The sequence below is a fragment of the Pleurodeles waltl genome, chromosome 10, assembly GCF_031143425.1.
Source record: "Pleurodeles waltl isolate 20211129_DDA chromosome 10, aPleWal1.hap1.20221129, whole genome shotgun sequence".
Taxonomy (NCBI): domain Eukaryota; kingdom Metazoa; phylum Chordata; class Amphibia; order Caudata; family Salamandridae; genus Pleurodeles; species Pleurodeles waltl.
The window spans coordinates 44,220,519-44,241,072 of NC_090449.1; positions in this window are offsets into that span (position 1 = coordinate 44,220,519).

Genomic DNA, 20,554 nt, shown 5'->3' on the forward strand with positions numbered 1-20,554 from the left:
ACAGTAATGCAGCAGTCAAATTAGCAACTGAGATGAAAAATGAGGCCACCACTAGTTGATCATGCAGCTTCATACATGACCGCTGGTCATCTCCCTCCCTGGGAACCTGAATACGACATTAGTTCAGGGATTATGTCAACATGTGAGCCGTGGCACATAGTGAAGTTGGGCAACACTCAATAGGCAACACCCCTTCTTGTGAAGCTATGTGTGTGTGCCCTATTGACCTCTGTTGAGATTGTGATTTGGACGCTGGAATGAGGTGAAGAGCCGGCCCTGGAGAATTTTACAATATTTCACACAATTTCAGGAGTTCCATGTAACATTTGTCAAGTGAAATTCCCAAAATTATGCCATTACACCACTTTTCATAATTATGCATAAAAATGTTATTCACAGACACAGGGTAACAACAGAACATGGCAAGCTGCTGTTTGAAGTGCTTATGTTTTCACACTATTTTGTTAGCTGGAAATGCATCCACATGGATGCGTTTTGTACTAATATATGTCTATAAATGATGGATTTGCATATTGCATAATTATGAACAAATCTCCATATTTTCCACCATTTTGCACAATTAACCAAAAAAAAAATCATGTGAATTCCACACACCCCTAGTAAAGAGGTGTGCAGAGAGGGCAAACCCAATTTCACTTGCAACAAAGGTGTAAATTGTCTGTTAAGAATAAATTTGTCTTTAATTGTACTATATTATCCATACATTCTTGCATTCACTCATAGTATGATGTCTGTCTGTTATGATGTGGTGAAGTATTATAGAGCTATGTTTTAGATTCAATCTCTCAAATATACATGGAGTACCAGTCTGGGTAAGTTTAACTTACCTAGAAGTAAAAGTGTACCTTCCAGAAAGCAACTTCAAAACTGTTATTCAGGTGTTAATATTCATACACCTAAATAGTGATAAGGTACGCGCCATGGCCTCCCAGATTCCACAGTAGCACCAGTAAGGACATCGTACATGCTGCAACACAAGTCATAAGGGCCGGAAGAAATATGATCACATCACCCGTTCATGATGGAACTCCATTTGTTCCCCTTGCCAGTCTGCACCATTTTCTAAACTAGCTCCATAATTTACAAAGCCTTCATGACCAGCACTCCCTGCTTATTTTGCAGCCAAGCTTTTCATCTTTGGTGGTTTCCTGAACACCCAAGGTCAGAACACCATCAGACTGCAGACTCAGTCCTAGAGGTTGATGGACCGAGTAAAGACAGCGAGTGTGTTGGAGTTCATTATGCCTGCTACCCTGCTTTTATTGTGGCTGAAAGATTTAGAGTTCACATCTCGTCCCTTGATGAACTATGTGGGTTTGTATGAACCGCCATCACTGTGGTTCATATAGAACCATTTTAAAGTTTGGTGTGAGTCCATCATTGGTGAAAGACACTTGCACCATTCTTTTTAAAGATTTACTTTTCCAAACACATGGAAAGTGGGAGTTTATTTTGGAATTGTAACAACTATTTTTCACTCATGGTAGTTGGGTAACTATTTATTTTTACTGTCCCTCGCTGCCAGGATGATTCTGGTGGTGGCGAACAGTAAAAAAAATAAACAACCTTCCATTCTAAATATGGTAGACTGTTAAGCGTGTTACCTCTGATGGCCTGTGCTCCCTTTTGCTGTGGGAAGAAGGTTTACAGCTGTGGAGTAAAGTTTACTCTCTCAGTGTAAATCTTGCATTGCACCTGAGTCAAAATTGCTCAGGTGGATCAAGCGTTTGGCAGACAGGGTATTCAGTAATAGTTTGTTGAAGTACCCTGTCTGCCAAACTTTAAATCAGGTTCTACAAATGTAAAATAGAAAAAATAAGGCAGCAGGAATTTTCCATCTATGCACTCAGGATCTGAAACAACATCCACACACTGATTTGGATGCTGGTCCAATTTAGGGAAGAGTAGAAGATGCACTTCTTTAAAGGAAACTACATCACAATGCATTGACAGCCCACAGCAGTCTACCTCTATCATTCATTGACTTCAAGTTTGTCCTTGACCTTGTGCAGCACTCCACTGTTTTTTGGCTAGGTTCATGTTATAGAAACATGACATACATTCATACATGCATACATACATACACACATAGATACATACATTCATAGACACATAACAAATGAATATCACTCAAGCATGTTTCAAGAAAATGTGTTGGACTTAGCCCTTTCTGCTTTCAGATTTTAAGTTACTATTCTGAAAATGCCACTTTTAGAAGATTGGCATTTTTCTGTCCTAAACCAAGTGACAGAGAATGGCTCTGCTGTTGTGAACTGTGTATTCCTTCCAGACAGTGAGACAAAAAAGAAACTAGATGAGCCGAGATGAGAGGGAAGATGCTCTTCCTCAAAGGATGGTTAGGGATGTTCTGTGCCCTGTCCTGATTATATTTTAAAGTACCCTGCCTGCAGCACACACAAAACAACCTGACACAAGGCCTGCCTTTGCCACCCTAGACAGTTTGGAGCTAAACCCAGGGGGAGGGGAAGAACTGCAAAGAACCATTTGTGGGGGTAGTCCAAAGAATTTACCACGCAAAGGCTGGCACCAGCTATAAATACGGCATCATCAGACCTTTCCATCAGAACACTCCTGGACTTTGGAAGATTCAGACGAAGGACTTCCTTCCTGCTGGAAGGTTTGTCTTGCTGTGTGAAGAAAGAATATTGGACATGCTTGGCTGTATTTCAGGCTACCCAGAGTGATGTCAAGGACCAGTTTGACCTCCTGTGTGAGCTACAGGGACACAACATCGTTCCGGAGGCCTCCGTACAGCTGCTTTTAGCTGACCATCACCAACTCGACCTGCCTGGATCTGTCTGAGCCCTGCTGATGGCCTCTGCTGGAGAAAGTCTGGTTCACCAAGATGTGCCCCATGAGTCCTGGCCCCTTGGCTAGCATCAGTGAGAATCGTTACACAAGACAATGTTAAAATCCTGAAGTGTGGGTTCCTTGAGACCTCTAAATTTATTTTTGTTGAGAATCGACTGCCCACAATGACTGCCAAGGCCAAGCTCCAGAAATGCCAGCCCTTTGCATCAACAGTGACCATCCACTACGACCATCAATCCGAGACCTATGCTTCACTGTCAGTGACCAGATGTGACGATCAACCAAGGAAAGCTTCAGGGACGACCAACCGTTCGCACTGCAGCAACAACGGTCTGCAACACACGTCCTTCTCACGCCCTCAGCTTACTCCTTGTGGCCCCCACCAACATAACTGGAACTCTTAGAGCCAGACTTGAGAAGGTAACTCTTTAATGGGACCAACTTGTTCCTGTAACTAAACTGCGCTGTATTGCAGATGGAACTTGTGACTTTATCCCAGTCAAGTTCAATCAGATAATCCTGAGTGGAGCTTTGTTGATCCTGGTGCTATTTTTATCTAATATTTTTTACATTATTATTTCTGATTCTATTGGTTGGATTTTGTCATTTTTGTGTAGTATTATTTATTAAAATGTACTCTAAATTGTCACATTGTTACTGTTTGTGTGCTCCATAAATACCTTACAAAATGCCTCTAAGAAAAGCTTGTCTGTTTTGTGCCAGGCTACCAGAGAACTAAGCACAGGTTTATTTATTGACTTCTGTAGTTCACCTTGATAAGGGCTGTGTTTATTACGTGAGTGGGGCTTCCTTCTCTCTCGCCCAATAACCCAATATCTTACAACCCCTACCCTCTTTTCCATACATGGGTCTTCAGCAAACAGTTGGTATTGTGAAAGATTGTTTGCAAGATCATGATTTGCTGGGTCTTGCTGAATCCATACCTTGAAAACATTCTCATTCTGAAATACTTAAAATATTAAAGCACTGTTTTTTTAGAACAAAATGTAAACAGAATTAAAAACACCTAATATATAAATGTTTAAAAGGGCAGGACGTTCTGTAACAGCCTATGACTTTACATAGAATTTCTCAGAAAATCAGGGCTCACAAATTGCCTTTGTGTAAATCATTCTATTAAATTTTAATATTATTTCAAATATGTGCATTTATCTTAAACGTTTGGAGTTCATTTAGAGTAAATAATGTTTTACGCCACAAATCCCTTTGCATGCATACAATGACAAACATGAATCATAAATCAGGTACAACTGAGAGAATGCCTCTGTTTTTTAGTCTTGTTAGGTTTCTGCCATTTCTCCCATACAATGTGCCTGCATCACAAGGATCACTGAAGAATAAACATCTCAGCTGTCCTATGGAAATGACTTGGTGAGTATTTCAGACCAGGGTGTTATACAGAGTAAACTGAAAGACGAATCTGTCATTGCCAAGGAAAACCAGTCTGTCTTAACTTGAACTCTTACCCAGAAATTCTCACGAAACAACGTTTTGGTGATACCAACCAAATGCTGATATTCTACACTTGCTGCCATCACACGACCCATGGATTGTAAAAAGCTTTCACCTCAAAGCTCACACCCAAGCTTGGACTAAGGGCTAGATTTACAACCCAGTAGCACAACGCAGCACACCACCAAAAGCTGCTGGGCTGTACTGCGTGGCAGGGAGGGAAAAAGTGCCATACCTACAGAGATATGGCACTCTTTTTCCTTCTCCCTAACGCACGTGAAGATTCAGGCCCCCGCGGGCCACACACACACCTTTGCACTACAGGGCAATGGTGCCTGTGTGAGTCCAGCATAGGTTTTGGCCTGGAAGGGTACCCTTCCAGTACACAATACTATGCCTAGACAAACTGTAAAATATTGTGTGCTGTACAGTGCAGCGCACAAGCAAAGTTTGAAAAGAAAGGAGAAATACCATATTTCTTCTTTTAACGTCTGCTTCAAAGTGGTGTTATTTGCTGGCGCACATCCCTATCTTCTATTGTTAGTACATAAAATCTAGAGTCCAAAAGCATGGGTGGTTGCTTCAAATTGCTTTGCATTAGTTTCAGGCAACTTTCAAGCAGAAAGTAAATTTAAAATAAAGTTTCTGCTGATTTTCGACACTTTTGTGAGGCAAGCACAGCACACAATGTTTGTAAATCTAGGCCTACATGTGCTGTATTTCAACTCCCAAAGGTCAAGTGTTTGAAACGCACAGAACCTCCACAGGATTTGAAGCAAGTGGTTAAATAGCTTGGCCCGTTCACTCACCTTTCAAAAAGATACTTGGGCCCAGATTTATCCATTTTTGACAGTGCAATGCAGCAACACAACTTGCTGCGCAGGGCTGCGTCAAATGGAGAGGGCAAGAATGCACCAAATTTACTAAGATATGGTGCATTCCTGCTCTCTCACTGCGTTAGCACAGTATGAGCTGCCATGGTACAATGTGGCCTGTAGTGCAGCAAAGATTGCAATAAGGAGAAAAAACTAATTTACCTCATTGATCCTCATTTGGAAAAGGCATACCATTTTGATGCACTCCCATGCTTACTTGTGTCAGTATATCGGGGTAAGTGCCAAAATACAAGGACGGATGCTTGGGAACACCCATTCTCCACCCATGTAATGACTTCTTGGTGCAGAGTAAATCAAGGCAGTAATGTGTGCTGCCTGACATTCCAGACTTACCAAGGCACACAGCGCCATTGAAAGTGACTTTGGGGTCCCGGTAAACCTGATTTAAGGATTACATTGCCCCTTACCAATTTACCAAGTCACGCAAGGCCACATTGTGTGTGGCTCCTCGTGTGGCCTTGTATGGCTCGGTAAATCTGATTTAGGGTTTGCTTCGCATTGCTGGACCAAGGTTTACAGCATGTGTATGCAAATATGTGTTGGCATTTGTAGAACTCAAACTCAGCCCAAGTGCTTGGGGCACGAACCTCAAACATTCTTCTTCAACACTGGCTGCCAGGTTTGATTAATATAAAAAGACATAATTATTCCTGCATTTACTACCTTTGCCTTCCTTATATGCCTCCCAAGAAAGCACATACTGCACTCACAATGCTTTAAACCTCGTAGATGTCTCGCTCATAGTTTACTTATAGCTTCAGGCTCGTCTAGCCTGCATTAGAAAGGCACAATACCTCACCACAACTCCTCGTCTTAGGAGAAGACCACACTATGCAGATGATTATCGGATAATGCACCCCGAATCTGGAATGCTCTGCCTCCTCAAATCAGGAAAGTTCTTCTTAACTGATCTTCAGACCAGTCCTCAGTAACTCGCTGCTTTAATCCAACTTTATAAGCCGTTGCTTCCTGTCCCTGTTATTTAGTAGTTTCGGCTTTCCTCTGTTTTCGATGACTCCATGATGACATCATGCCATCTATTCTTTGTCCATATTTCTTACTCAGCCAAATGGGTATCTCACATCCTTGAAGCATTCACATTGTTGTGTGTTTTCAATGTGTCACAGCCAGTAATTGAATGCCTTTCTGCGCCAAGAAGCAATATAGCAGCTCGCAAGCTCTGGAATTATTCACCAGACGGACTAAAGTGATCAAGGTCATCCAATGCCTTCCTGCGCATATTCTGCATAAAATTGTGATTGTTTTGATTAAATGTTGCCACTGTCGATAAATGATTGGAAATGTTTGCTCTCTATTTTCGGAGAATTTATTTGAAGTTTCAAAATACGATAGAAAGACATATATGTGATCAGTCATATATGAATAAACCACATGTCTTTAACTATTTCTACATGACTAGTAGATGCATAGCTATTAAGATAAAAACAGTTTTCAAATATAACGGAATAAGGGTAAGTCGTACAGCCTTGTAACAGGTGAAAAAAGATTTAGGGAGGAGAGAGTAGGATATAATCTACATTACACCATTCATTTTGTCGTCAATTGATCAAACTAGTATCTGCTAGGAGTAGTAAGGTAAGGTAAGGTAAGGTAAGGTAAGGTAAAGATAGAAGAGTACATTCAAGTGCTTCCATCGGTTCCACGAGAATGGGTGGCCTCCAACAAAGGGGTGTGATGTAACAATCAGGTCACTAGCAGACTATTGACCTTGTTGCTAGGTGAGGCACTATTTAATAGTAATATAATGTAATCGGTATATGTTACATACATGACCTCATGTTCTGACATGGTTGTCATGTGTCTTCATTGGTTCCATATCCCTTTAAAGATTTCCATTTGGTCATTGACCCAGCAAATAACCCGTTCGGAAGAGGGTGATCTCATTGTATGAGCCATCCATTCATTCTCCTTAGTAGTCGTGAATGCTCTGGAGAGTCTCAATATACAGGTTTTTACTGCAACTAGGGCCATTCCATTCCATCGGTATTAATGTTTGGATATGCCTGTGACATCTACTGTGTCATGATGCATGGCTAGGGCAAAACATTTTCATTTGCTGCCCTAAGTGTGCTGAGTACGCCGAGGCGTGGGTCTTGTGCTTACTGTGTCACTAGATTCTAGCTAGCCTGGCTAATGAATGGTGATAGGCTGAAACCTTTCCCAGGATGCTTGTTAAAGGTCCAGGCAGGACCTGGTTTAGCAGTTTGGGCTGGACTTTTCCCAACTGTAGCAAGGTCAAGACAGATTTGCATATGGCTAGGCCGAAAATGGGTTGACATGGTGGGCAAAAAAGCAATGGATTGAGATGTGGCCCAAGTAAATGCCAGTGTCTGAGATTAATTCAGGCATTTAATCCACCACCTTGTTGTTTTTGCATTTGCCCACTTAAGTGCACAAGGTATGCCTGGGCGTGGGTCCCAGGCTCTCTGTGCCACTGGATTCAAGCAAGCCAGGCTGAGAGGTGATACCCCAAAACTGGTTCAAGGGTGCTTCTGTTCCGGTTCAGGGAGGATATGGCCTGGCAGTTTGGGCTTGATTAATCCCACAGGGAGCAGGGCCAGTACTGAATTGTATATGGTTGGGTACACACTGGGGTGCCAAGGTGGGCAAAAAAATTAGCAATTGGGATGCGGCCCCTAGTGATTGCCTGTGGCTGAGATTAATTAAATCATTCCATCTATTACCTTGTTGATTTTGAATTTGCTGTCCTAAGTGCACCGGGTATGTTCATACGTGGTTCCTGGGCTCACTGTGCAACTGGATTCCTGCTAGCCTGGCCTATAGAGGGTGATACCCCAAAACTGGTCCCAGGATGCTTGTTTCCAGTCCAGGAAGGACCTGGCCTGACAGTTCAGGCTGGACTGTTCCCATTGGTAGCAGGGGCAAGACTGATTTGCATATGGCTGGGTCCAAACTGAGGTGGCATGGTGGACAAAAAAACAATCAAGTGATTGCCAGTGGCTGAGATTAATTCAAGCATTTAATCCATCACCTTGTTTTTGCATGCTGCCCAGCTAAGCACACAAGTAAGGGAATTAATAGTCCACTAATGTTGGGCATTGTGGCTAAATGTTCGTCCAGTACAAATATATTGTTGTACATCTTCAGAATATATGGAGCATATCACAGTCCAGCCAACAACATTCCAGCATTTAGGAAAACATAGTAGATCAGTCTTCTATAGTTTAAGCAGGGAAGATTCTTACAATTCCATTGGGAAGGAGCACATACAGTTCCATGTCCAAAGCAATAATTGTTCATTTTGCCATATGCCCTTCCTGCCTCAACTAACCTCATTAAACATGGCTTTGAAACACATGTAAATGGATGTAGCAAAATTGTGCAAAAATCTAGCATAATTATGCTAAATTATGTGTAATTATTCAAAATGCATCTTGCATTCAAAATGTTACCTGAATGTAATATAATTTTGAGTTGATTTAAGGTCAGTTGCATTCAAAAGACTGCCGCTCACATTCGGATTTGCAGGCTTGTGCTCCAAAATTACCCAAACTCAGTTAAAAAAATCTGCCCCTCCAGTTTTCTGAATTTGTTGATTTGCATTGAGACTCGGTGTTCTTTACCACTGCTAACCAGTGTTTAAGTGCTTGTGTTCTCTCCCCCATTAACATGGTAAAATTAGCCTACATTTAATTGATACATTTAATTTACTTAGAAATACCTAGTAAAGTGGTAAGTTAAATGCTGCTGGTAGGTCTGTAGCATTCATTGTGCCACCCATTAAAGTAGCACTTTTAAAAATGTCTCAGCCTTGCCATTGCAACCTGTAACACAGGTTTAAGCTGCTGATTTGACCCAACATATCAAGCTTTTGCCAGGCTTAAACTTTCCTTTTTAAGACATATAAATCATCCTTGATGTAGGCCCATAGGGCAGAGTGCATTGTATTTAAAAGGTTAGACATGTGGAGTTAAGCTTTACATTTGCTAGTAGTGAAAAATACCTACATTCTTTGTTTACTACTGTGAGGCCTTTTTTCCATTGGAAAACATTGGTTTAGATTATTGCATGTAATAGTGCTAACTTTTGATTGAGAGCAGGTAGAAATATTATGATTGAACTCAAATGAATTGTAATTTAAAATCATCTGTAATGATAAAGTCAGATTTTAACTCACAGTTTTTAAAATGCTACTTTTAGAAAGTTGGCATTTGATTACCCAAACTGCAGGGGGCCTGCTGCCAGTGTCCTGGGGCACAAGACTGTGAATCATCCTCCAGTTGGGGTTTGTGTATTCCTGCCAGACAGTATGACAAACGGGATTGAGGGTAAGCAAGATGGGCCAAGATGGCTGGGTGTGAGCTGTTCCCTGTCAGACTCACACATGAAAGGACTTGACCAAAGCACACACACAAAGAAACCTGACACCAGCCTTTTGTCACCCTAAAGTCCTTAGAGGCTTGGCAAGGGAAGGTAGGAACTTTCCACTTCAAAGGATGGCACCAGCTATAAAGATTGGAAACTCAGAACACCTCTTCATTACACTCCTGGGCCTGTGGAAGATTTTAGAAGCCTGCCTGGGCAACCAGAGGGCAGCCATGATGCTATCAGAGGATGAACCTGCTTTTTGAAGGCCTACCTTGCTGCTAGAACTGTGCCATCTTCTTGAAATCAGGACCACCAGAAGTAACAATAGCTGGCTGGCTGGTCACATTTGTGAGCTACAGGGACATAACAAACTCCTGGAGCCTTGACCCATGGACCTTGCATCTGCTGGAGTAAGACCTAGTCCCGCAAGTGAAACCTCCCAGGCCCTGTATCCTAAGTAGTGATGTTTGTGGTACTCTTCCAAAAACCTGGGACTTAGGAATTTTTTCACCAAAAAGTGCCCTGAGAGCCGAGAGAAGACTGGGACCAACCTGCCAGCCAATCCAGTCCCCCTGACTTTGCGGTAGCTCACACTATGTTCTTCTCCAAAGCAGCAATTTCTGTTCAGCAGAACTTGTCAGCAACGTAAGTAAACTTATATTGTTTCCTGTTCTTTAAAATTATAACAATTTAACACCTCAATCAAGAAAAATAGCCATAAAATCACATTGTCCAATCCATGTAATTGAATTTTATTTACTGACATTTACTACAACTATACAGTTACGGTACAGCACTGCTATTTAACCGTTCAGCTGCTACTTGTCCAAAAACGTTATCTATAAAAAACTCAAAATTAAATACTTATTACATATGAGTAAAGTGCAATGTGTTACAAACTTATTTGATCTCTACATTGTATGGAAAACACTTGGAGCATGGTATACTGATCTACTAACTCGGCCATTCCCCATCAACAATTGGGAGCAGCTAGATAAAATACCTTATTCCTCTGGTATTTTTTAGAGTTCTTTAAATTACGGTATCGATGAAGCAATAGCAATCTAATATCTAGTGCTCCAACCACCCTACATCCATTAGGGTTCAACAATTCTAAAGACTTAATGGGTAATCTCCAGTTAAAATTAATTTGTTATTTAATCAGCAAACAACAAGCCGTTAAACAGGTTAATAAAGAGGGCTATGCAGTAAACAGCTGAACTATTCTGGAGCTAGGAATGAAGCCTAAAAGAAATTGGTAACGCAAATTAAGGAAGAAGCAGAAAGGACTATTGTTATTGTTCTTGACCTAGTTCAACTGAGTTTTCCAACTGTATCCAGAAACAGCTTGCATTCATCATAGATTAACCCCACTCAAGAACATTGTTATACCTGTTTTGCGTTGCTATAAATTAAACCCAGGTGGTGAAATACTGATTTTAGCCAGTAACACCTTAAGCCCTTCAGGTTAATGCAAAGACAAACAGCGTACAATAACACTTCTTGTTTATAGTCACACAATCTACACTTGTGAGAAACTGATCCTTTCAAGTGCCCATATTTGTTAACTTTTAAAGGAATGAATCCACATCTCAGTCTCATAAATTCTTTTTTATGAGCTAAACTCAAAAGGGCTGGATAGGTAAGTAGCCTTCCCCAGGTTTTGATAAAAAGTTACACACAGATCGGCATGTGCCTTCAGTGCTAACTCCTGCCGATCTTCCTCACCAGAATTTATTTTTGATTTTTTTGGCAAGGATTTTGGCACACAATTTCAGCAGCAAATTTCGGTCAATAACACTTTGGGCACCCAAGACTTCTATTGAGTCCTTCACAAAGGCCTCCCATTGGAGTGTTTTGATGCAAATGCTTGACCTTATCATTTCCTTCAGAGATCCCGTGGGAGCCATCTCAAGCTTGAGACAATATCCCAAGAACCTTGCTTTGACCATAGCTGATTGCTTATAAGGACTAAATTCAAGTTATATTTGAGAAGAGGCAGTGGCATTGGGCAGTTGGAACAGACCTATGCATGATCAGGTTTGAGCTTTATCCAGTCACATTGCTAGGCAGTCCCTAAATATCAGTCAACCACTGGCCAAAGTAGGCATAAACTTGATTCCAGTGAGATCTTGGCCTCTCATTTTTTGTAACAGTTTTTGAAAACTGATGATCATAGATGTAAGAGTTCCTTTCAGGTCTGAGAAATGAGCTTGATGCAGAGTCTACCAAATTAAGTGGGCACCCAGATACTTCATACTTAAGACTTGCTCTAATTTTACATGACCACAACAAATTTAGCTTTGTTAACAAATCTGGTTCCCCATACCATGATTTTTGTTTTAGACAGATTAATCAATAACTTATTTTCATTGCAATATAGTGATAGGGTCCCCAAGGATTGTTGCAGGGCAACTGCTGTGTGGGTGGATATAATCATATCATCTGCATACTGTAGGCATTGAGGGCCTCATTCAAGAGGAAATGCCACAGTATGGCACTGCAAGCCAGCCTGCTGAGCAGTGCTGCGTCATTTTGAAAGTCCATGGATGCGTTGTATTTAAAGAAATATGATACATCCCTGTACTTTCCTCAGTACTGGTGTACAATCTGCTGCCTAGCACCATGGTGCAAGGGTACCTGCATTTCAGAAATGATTGTGTGCAGGAAGGGACACCTTTCTGCACATAAATGATCATTAACAGCATTTTCCTCTTTCTATGTGTACTGCTGAATGCAGCACATAAAGAAAGAGGAAAAACAGAGAGAAATAATGTTATTTCTCCCTGTTGCACCACTTTAATGCCACCCCTGAGGTGGCATAGGAATCTGACGCATTCCCAGCCTTGTTAATCTGGGAATGCGCCAGGAACACCCAAAAGCAACAGCCATGGAATGCCTCTTTCACTCAGAGTTATACCTGAAAGGGGGCCACTTTGACAAGGCCATGAAAAGCCACGTAAGATGGCTTCGCATGGCCTTGTTAATATGGGCCCACACACGGCGCCACTGGAGCCTCAAGAAAATGAAGCTTTGGTGGTGCAGTGGGCCGCTAGGGCCTTCTAAATGAGGCCCTGAATGTGGGTGCTTTAAGCTTTGGTGGAAAAGCTCTCACATTGATTAATGCACAGTTTATATCTGTCAGATACAGGCTAAATAGTAGGAGGGGCTAAAATGCTCTGTTTTAGACTTGCATTTTTCCAGATATTCTGTGATGTAACTCTATTGGCAGACATTTTAACTCTCACCTTGGTGTTTACACAGAGAATCTTTATAGCTGTCAACAGATTCACCAGAATACCCCAACTCTGTAGCTTCAGCCAAAGCCCAGCAAAATGAACTTTGTCAAATGCCGTGGAGTAGTCAATATATGCTGCACAGAGTAGAGGGGCATCTTTAATGTTTGCGGCTTCAATCAGGGAGGCAAGAATATCCAGATTGTCCTCAGTGCTGTGACCCCATCTAAACCCTGATTGAGTGAAAGGAATTAATGCCTTCAAAGTCACCCATTCATTTAGCGCTTCATTCATGGCTATGGTAAAGCATTTACCTTCAACATAGAAATGGCAATCGGCCTAAAATGAGCCTCTATGTTAGTTATACTTTTTTTGTGTAAGGGACTTAGGCCCTCATTTTGACATTGGCAGTAAAACCGCCGACTACTGCGGCCACCATATTATGAGCACTACTGGACTTCCACAAGAAGTGTGGAAATCCGGCAGTGTTCATGGTGGTGGTCAGTGTTAGGGTGGCGCTGCTACCACCACGCCAGTACAATGCCGCCAGCCGTATAATGACAATTCATACCACCTGGTGGTGTTCTGCTGGTGGGGCGCTGCTCCCTGCCGGAAGACCTCCTCGCTCAAGGTAAGTTGGGCCACTGACAGTGGAGGGGAGAGGGGGGTGTTGTGTGTGTGTCTGAGTGTGTGAATGTGTCTGTGTGTGTTGTGTTGTTTGCGTGGTTGTATGCGTGTGAGTGAATGTGTGTAAGAATGGTAAAGTGAGTGCGCGTCCACATATCAGTGTGATCATTGTAAGAATGTGTGTGATCATGTCTGGATGTATGCGTGTATGGATGTGTGTATGCCAGTGTGTGTATGAATGCGTATATGCCAGTGTGTGCATGAATGCGTGTATGCAGGTGGGAGTGATTGGGTGCATGCTTGGTGCGTGTCTGCAGGCATGTGTGGGAGGTGACAGGGTGTGTGAGGATCAGATGGGGTGGAGGTGTGTGTGTGAGGATCGGAGGGGGTGGAGTTGGGGGTGTGTGTGTGTGTGTGAGGATCAGAGGGGGTGGGGGTGTGTGAGGATCAGAGGGTGTGGGGGGTGTATTTGAATATCAGTGGTGGGGAGTTAGTGTGTGTTTGGGGCAGAGGTGAGTTTGGATGAAGGGGGTGTGGTGGGTGTCAGGTGAGTGTTGGGGGGTGGAGGAACGGCCTACTGGTGACAGGGAAGTAATTCCTTGTCACCGGTAGGGCCTACCACCATGGTTTTTGTGGCATTGCTAATGCCACGAAAACCATGGTGGTAGGCAGGCTCATAATGCCTTCAGCTGTACTATGCCGGCCACCGGGCTGGAGATATACATCTCTGGCCCGGCGGCTCATACCGTCATGGCGGTATGAGTGGAGAAGTGGCTGGTTGGCTGGGGCCAACCAGTCAATCTCATAATGTGGTGATATGTACCGCCAGCCTGTTGGCGGTTCTAACATCACATGAACACTCACCACCGGGGTCATAATGACCCCTTTAATATGGAACATCTCCAATTATCCCATATAGCACTTGTTAAAATGCAATTCTTTAACGATGGCTTAATAAAGAGGCCTATTGCTCTATTGCAGATTTGAATATACTAGTGGGGAGATCATTTGGCCCCGGTGCACCTGCCGGACGAAAAGAAGCAAAGATATCCAGCTGCATTAAGCCCTTCTTGGCTACAGCCTGTGGCTTCATTCTGCTGGAGATTCTCACCACCCAGAAAGTAGCTAAGTCTGAAGGTAAAAATCTTTCTTGTGGCTATGTCCAGTTGCTTCTTCTCCTCGGACACCATCTGCTGCCTTGCCCTACTGAACTTTTATATTCTCTGCAACTTTTCTTCAAAATTTCTACTAAGTCTGAAGGTAAGCCGAGACCTGGCCTGACCCACATTGTGTATCCGCCCCATCACTCCATCACAGTCAGCATTAACCTTTGACTTTGACCTGGTCTCACACGACCAGATATCCGTGGTTGGCGGATTAATATTTTAGGTGCTATTTTACTTTAAAAACATTAAATTGTCATAATTCATTTTTTACTATTTGGATTTAATTTGTTTTTGTGTCATTTTATTAAACAAAAGTGCCCCTATTGTTCAGAATTGGTCTACATGTTTTCAGTGTTTTGCTGTGTGATGCTGCATAAATATTTTACACAGTGCCTTTAAGTTAAGCCTGACTGCTTTTGTGCCAAACTACTAAAGGGTTCAGCACAGGTTTTAGCGACTTTTGTGATCCACCCTGTTCAGGATTATGGTTGTTGCTTGAATAGGATCAACCCATGAACCAATAACCCAGTTTCCTAAATATTTGCACTGTGGTGCATATCTTATTGATTATGATGTTGTTTTTTCACTCTCCCTTTGATACAATGCAACACTGAAACTTAAGTTGCTCTACTGTGTCATGTCATATTTTAGGAAATGTCCCCATTTGTCTGCTAACAATAGGCAAAGGCCTAGATTTACTAACACTTTGTACCAGGTTTACTTTACTTGTGCATTGTAGATTTGTGCCAATACACGTATGCCTCACAGATGCAGGTGTAACTGTGGAGCAAGGTTTAAAACTCCCCACATTTTTCCGTCTTTGCAAGCATGCTGCACTGTGCAGCACATAAACAAACTAGTGGAAGTATTTAAGGACTGTTTTTTGTATTGGAAAGTTCACTTTTCAGAACAAAACCTATATTTGATAGAACACACACAGCCATCCACTATAGTGCAAGGGTGCATGCTTTGGCGCAATGCTGCCTAATGTTTGCCAGCCCAGGGAGAGATGAAAACAGCACCATATTTTGGTAGATATTGTGCTGTTCTGCTCTCTCCCTTTCACACAACACAGCAATTTTGGTTGCTTCAAAGGCTTGAGTAAGAAGTTAGTAAATCTGCACCTAATTCGTCATCTTCATTGATCTAAAACATTGCTGGGGCAATTGTAATGAAAGCCATAATCTCTGGCAACAAAAGCATAGAGGCTGTTGTCAGCATAACAGCAAGGACCACAAATTGAGATCAACACAATATCAACTTGTGTAGGAAGCCCCATGTGCGAAATTGGGTTGTTGGTAACTGTCCCTTGCAGGGTGAATCAGAAAAAGTCACTAAAGTAACCTGTGCTTAACCCTGCAAAGCTTGGAGCAAAATGCAGTCAGGCTTAACTTAGAAGTGATATTGAATGTATTTATGCAGCACCCACACAGAATTAAAACGACAACACAATACTAGACAAAACCCATACCTATTAAGAAGATTGGAGTAAATTTTAATAATTTTTTTGACACCGCAACAACAAAAATCCAATCACTACAACTAGAGTTATGACGTTTTTAGTAAAAACTAGCACCTAAAAGATCAAAGTGCAAAGTGCAGAAAAACACAGCTGACTGTGATGGAGAGCGGTTCGGATACAAGAAGTGAATTGAGCGTGGTCAGCGCTCACCTTCAGACAGAAGAACTTTTGAGAAAAATATTCTAGAAAGTTTAGTGAGGCAAGGCTGCAGGAGATGTCTGAGGAGAGAGCGTCATCACCAGGGAGCTGTGGGTCAAAGCCGCAGTGAACATTTCTACGTTCGGACTTTGGGCCTGCTTACAACTTTGGAGGAGGGTGTTAATCTGTCCCAAATGTGATTGATATACCACCAGCCGTATTACAAGTCCATTATATCCTATGGAACTTGTAATACCGCTGGTGGTATATCCGTCACATTTGGGACGGATTAACACCCTTCTCCAAAGTTGTAATCAGGCCCTTTGTCTCTTCCTTGCAAGTCAGAAACCTCTAGCAGGACGATGCAGAAGGCTGCAGCCGAAGGCAGTTCCAGGGGCTCAGACATTCCTTTGGCAAAGGGGAACTGAACAGGATTTGCTGCAGAGGAGAACTTAGAGGTCGAAGCCGCAAAGTAATTTTGACTGGCAATGCACCTCGGGTGGAGAGGTGAGAAAGTTGGTCCTGGTCTCTTCCTGTTGGTCACGGTCTCTTCCTGTTTCTCAGATGTTCTTGGCCAAACATTTTCCAAGTCTTCAGTTTTATGTTGTGGCCTTCTGGGCACCTTTAGCACCACAACCAAGGTCGAGGACTGGTGGGACACTACTTGGTGATTCAGGACTCACTCAGGCTGGGTCCAGGTGCCGGTTCAAGATGGTGGGAGCCTTTTGTGTCCCTGTGGTTCTGAACAGGACGGCAACAAAATAGCCCATGGAGTCATTCTGGTAGTCCAGAGTTCAGGTGAAGATGCCAGGCTCAACAGCAGGGCTGCCTTCTGAGGGTTCAAGGTAGGCTTCATGCAGCAAAGCAGTCCTTCCAGGTACAGCAAAGCAGTCTTGCAAAGTGTGCAGCAGGTGAAAGCACCTAGCAGTACTCTGAGAGTCCTACAGTGGTTCAAGAGTGAGCTGTAGAGTGGGTTTGAATGTCATATTTTTATACACTGGTGCTCTTCCTCTCGAAAGTGGGAGAAGCCTCAAGAAAGATTTTTTATGTGCATGTAACTTACTGACTGTGAAGGTAATAAGTAATTTGTGTGAAGGTAGAGGTTAGCCTATTCAGTTGTAATAGTCATGACCCAAGATAGGCTGCAGACATCAATGGGCTAAGAGCAGTAAAATGTCAACATTTGGCATTTTCTAAATTGTAATTAATAATCTGATTTAACATATATTAACTATTTTATCTACAAGTTGAAATATTGCAGAATATTTAAAAACATATATATTTTTTAAAATCTATTGAAATACACAACTAAATTGGCTTTAAGTACATCAACACTTGAAAGTCCGAGTTTATATACTACAACTTTATATCTCAATATATTATCTTTCTTATACATGTATACCCTTTATTTGCAGTTATGCATCTATCTATTTATTACTTTACTCCTACTGTACAAAGCAAAAAAACAAAAAAAAACTAGGGGCCAGATGTACCAAAGTATTTTGCGTTTGCAAACAGTGCGACTTGCAAAATTCCACCATTTGCAAATGCAAAATAGCCTTTCCGAATGTATGAAAGGCATTGGTAGTAGCATTTTAGGGAATCACAATAGTTTGCAATTCCCAAAAATTGTGACTCAAAATAGGGAATCTCAATTTGCGATTCCCTAAATATGAAATCGCAAATAGGGATTACCTATTTGCGATTTCATAAGCACATGTATCAAGCATTTTCTAAATGAGAACTGGGTATTTAGGAAATTCTTTTACCACCAACTGCAAATTGATGGTAACGATATGCAATTTAAAAAAAATGTTCCATGTAGCTCATACATGCCCCTTGGTCACACATGTGCACAATTAAATTTTGGGATGCATCAAAGGGGGGCTTAGGCCCTCGACACCCATGGTTTTGCATTTCCTAATTTGTGATTCCCTAATAATAAATCGCAAATTAGGAAATGCAAAACCATTCTCACCTATGGGCCTGGAAGCACATAGGAACGAATGGAGTTGCATTTCTTATTAGCGATTCCATAACAGCGATTGTGACTCCATGGGAATCATCATTAGGGAATCGCTATTTTCTTACATGCCATTTTGCATTTCTTAAATAAAGATTTCTTAAAATTCACTATTTAGGAAATGCAAAACAGTACGTTGGTACATCTGACTCTATGACTCTCTTCAATGCACTAATCTATGTCTCAACCTATACCTCTCTCAATGTATTCTTTACCTCCACTCTTTGAATGATCCCAAACCTTATTCTACTACTATGATATCCAAAATAACACTTTCTAGACTGATCCCTCATATATCCCTCCTTGGCTCCCTCAAACCTCATTTTAGTACTATGATCTCCTAAATAACCATTTCTAAATTGATCCCACATATATCCCTCCTTTGACACATCACAAATCTCATTTTACTACACTAATATGATCTCCCTAATCCCTTTCTGGACTATGCCCTCCTCCATCTACCCTTTCACTCATCTCAAACTTCATTGTACTACCATGAGTTTCTAAATAGCACTTTCTAGACTTTTACCTCTTATATCCCTCCATTACCCTATTCAATCCAACTAACAGCCTTGCATTTCCACCACTCCAACTAACACACATTCCCCTATACTAATCCACAACTAATACTTTTTGGGTTCTAGAGTCGAGTGGTACTTACCAAAAAACACTTCAATGCCTCTTCAAGGATAGTAAATGCTATATAAATACAGTTACAACTACAATTACAATTAAAGAGGACTTTTCATTACAATTATATAGACACCAAACATGAACTGGCTGCCTGGTTCTCATAAAAAGTTAGCATGTATTAAATATAACAAGGCAACCCAATGTTATCCTACAGGACAGATAGGTCTTACAGTAGATAAAAATGAATTTAGGAGTTTTTCACTACCAGGACATTTAAAACTTAAAGTACATGTCTAGCCCTCTAACATAAATCGGAGTAAGTAGGCAAACAGTTTGAGAGAAGGCCAACCTAAGGCTGACAGGTCTTAAACCCCTCATGTCTTAGAAACTTAGGGGCATATTTATACTCCGTTTGTGCCGGAATTGCGTCGTTTTTTTTTACGCAATACCGACGCAAAACTAACTCCATATTTATACTTTGGCGTTAGACGCGTCTAGTGCCAAAGTCCATGGAGTTTGCGTCATTTTTTACCGTGGACACCTACTTTGCGTTAATGATATGCAAGGTAGGCGTTCCCGTCTAAAAAATTGACTCTGAGGCCTGTGCGCCGTATTTACACTCCCGGGCAAAATTCACGCCCGGGAGTGGGCGGGTCAAAAAAAATGACGTGCGGCCGCTTTTGCGCCGTTTTTTAGCGCCTGGAAAAGGCAGGCGTTAAGGACCTGTGGGCTCGGAAGGAGCCCAGAGGTGCCCTCCCATGACCCCAGGGACACCCCCTGTCACCCTTGCCCACCCCAGGAGGACACCCAAGGCTGGAGGGACCCATCCCAGGGACATTAAGGTAAGTTCAGGTAAGTATTTTGGGCATGGCCATTGGGCAAGGGGGCATGACTCCTGTCTTTGCTAAGACAGGAGTCATTTCTATGGGGGTTGGGAGTCGAAAAAAATGGCGCAAATCGGGTTGAGGCGAAAAATTTGCCTCAGCCTGACTTGCCCCATTTTTTGACGCCCAAGCTCCATATCCCCCTACGCCGGCGCTGCCTGGTGTACGTGTTTTTTTTCCACGCACACCAGGCAGCACCGGCGGCTAACGCCGGCTAACGTCATTGATTAAATACGGCGCCCGCATGGTGCTTCAGAATGGCGTTAGCCGGCGCTAATTTTTTTGATGCAAAACTGCGTTAGCACAGTTTTGCGTCAAAAAGTATAAATATGGCCCTTAGGCCCTCATTACAACCCTGGTGGTAAATCCCACTTACCGCTGTGCTGACGGCCGCCAAGATACCATGCCCGCGGCGGTAATCCGCCACAGGTATTATGACCCACACAGAGAATGTCGCCACAATACAGACTCCCGCACAAGTCCGCCGGACCAAAGGTCAGTGATAAACTGGTGATAGCAAAACCCACATCGTCACGCCAACAGGAATACGCCCACAATATCACAACCCACAAATCAACGTGGCGGTCTTTCAACTGCGGTAAACCATTGGTGGTACACACCGCCGCTCTCAAAATATACACACACTTACAAAACTACAACAATATGTAGTGGCACACGTTTATATCAAATGATAATTGCATAGTATTAATTCAAATCAAAATAGAGTCCATGGTATAATTTGTTCCATAAATT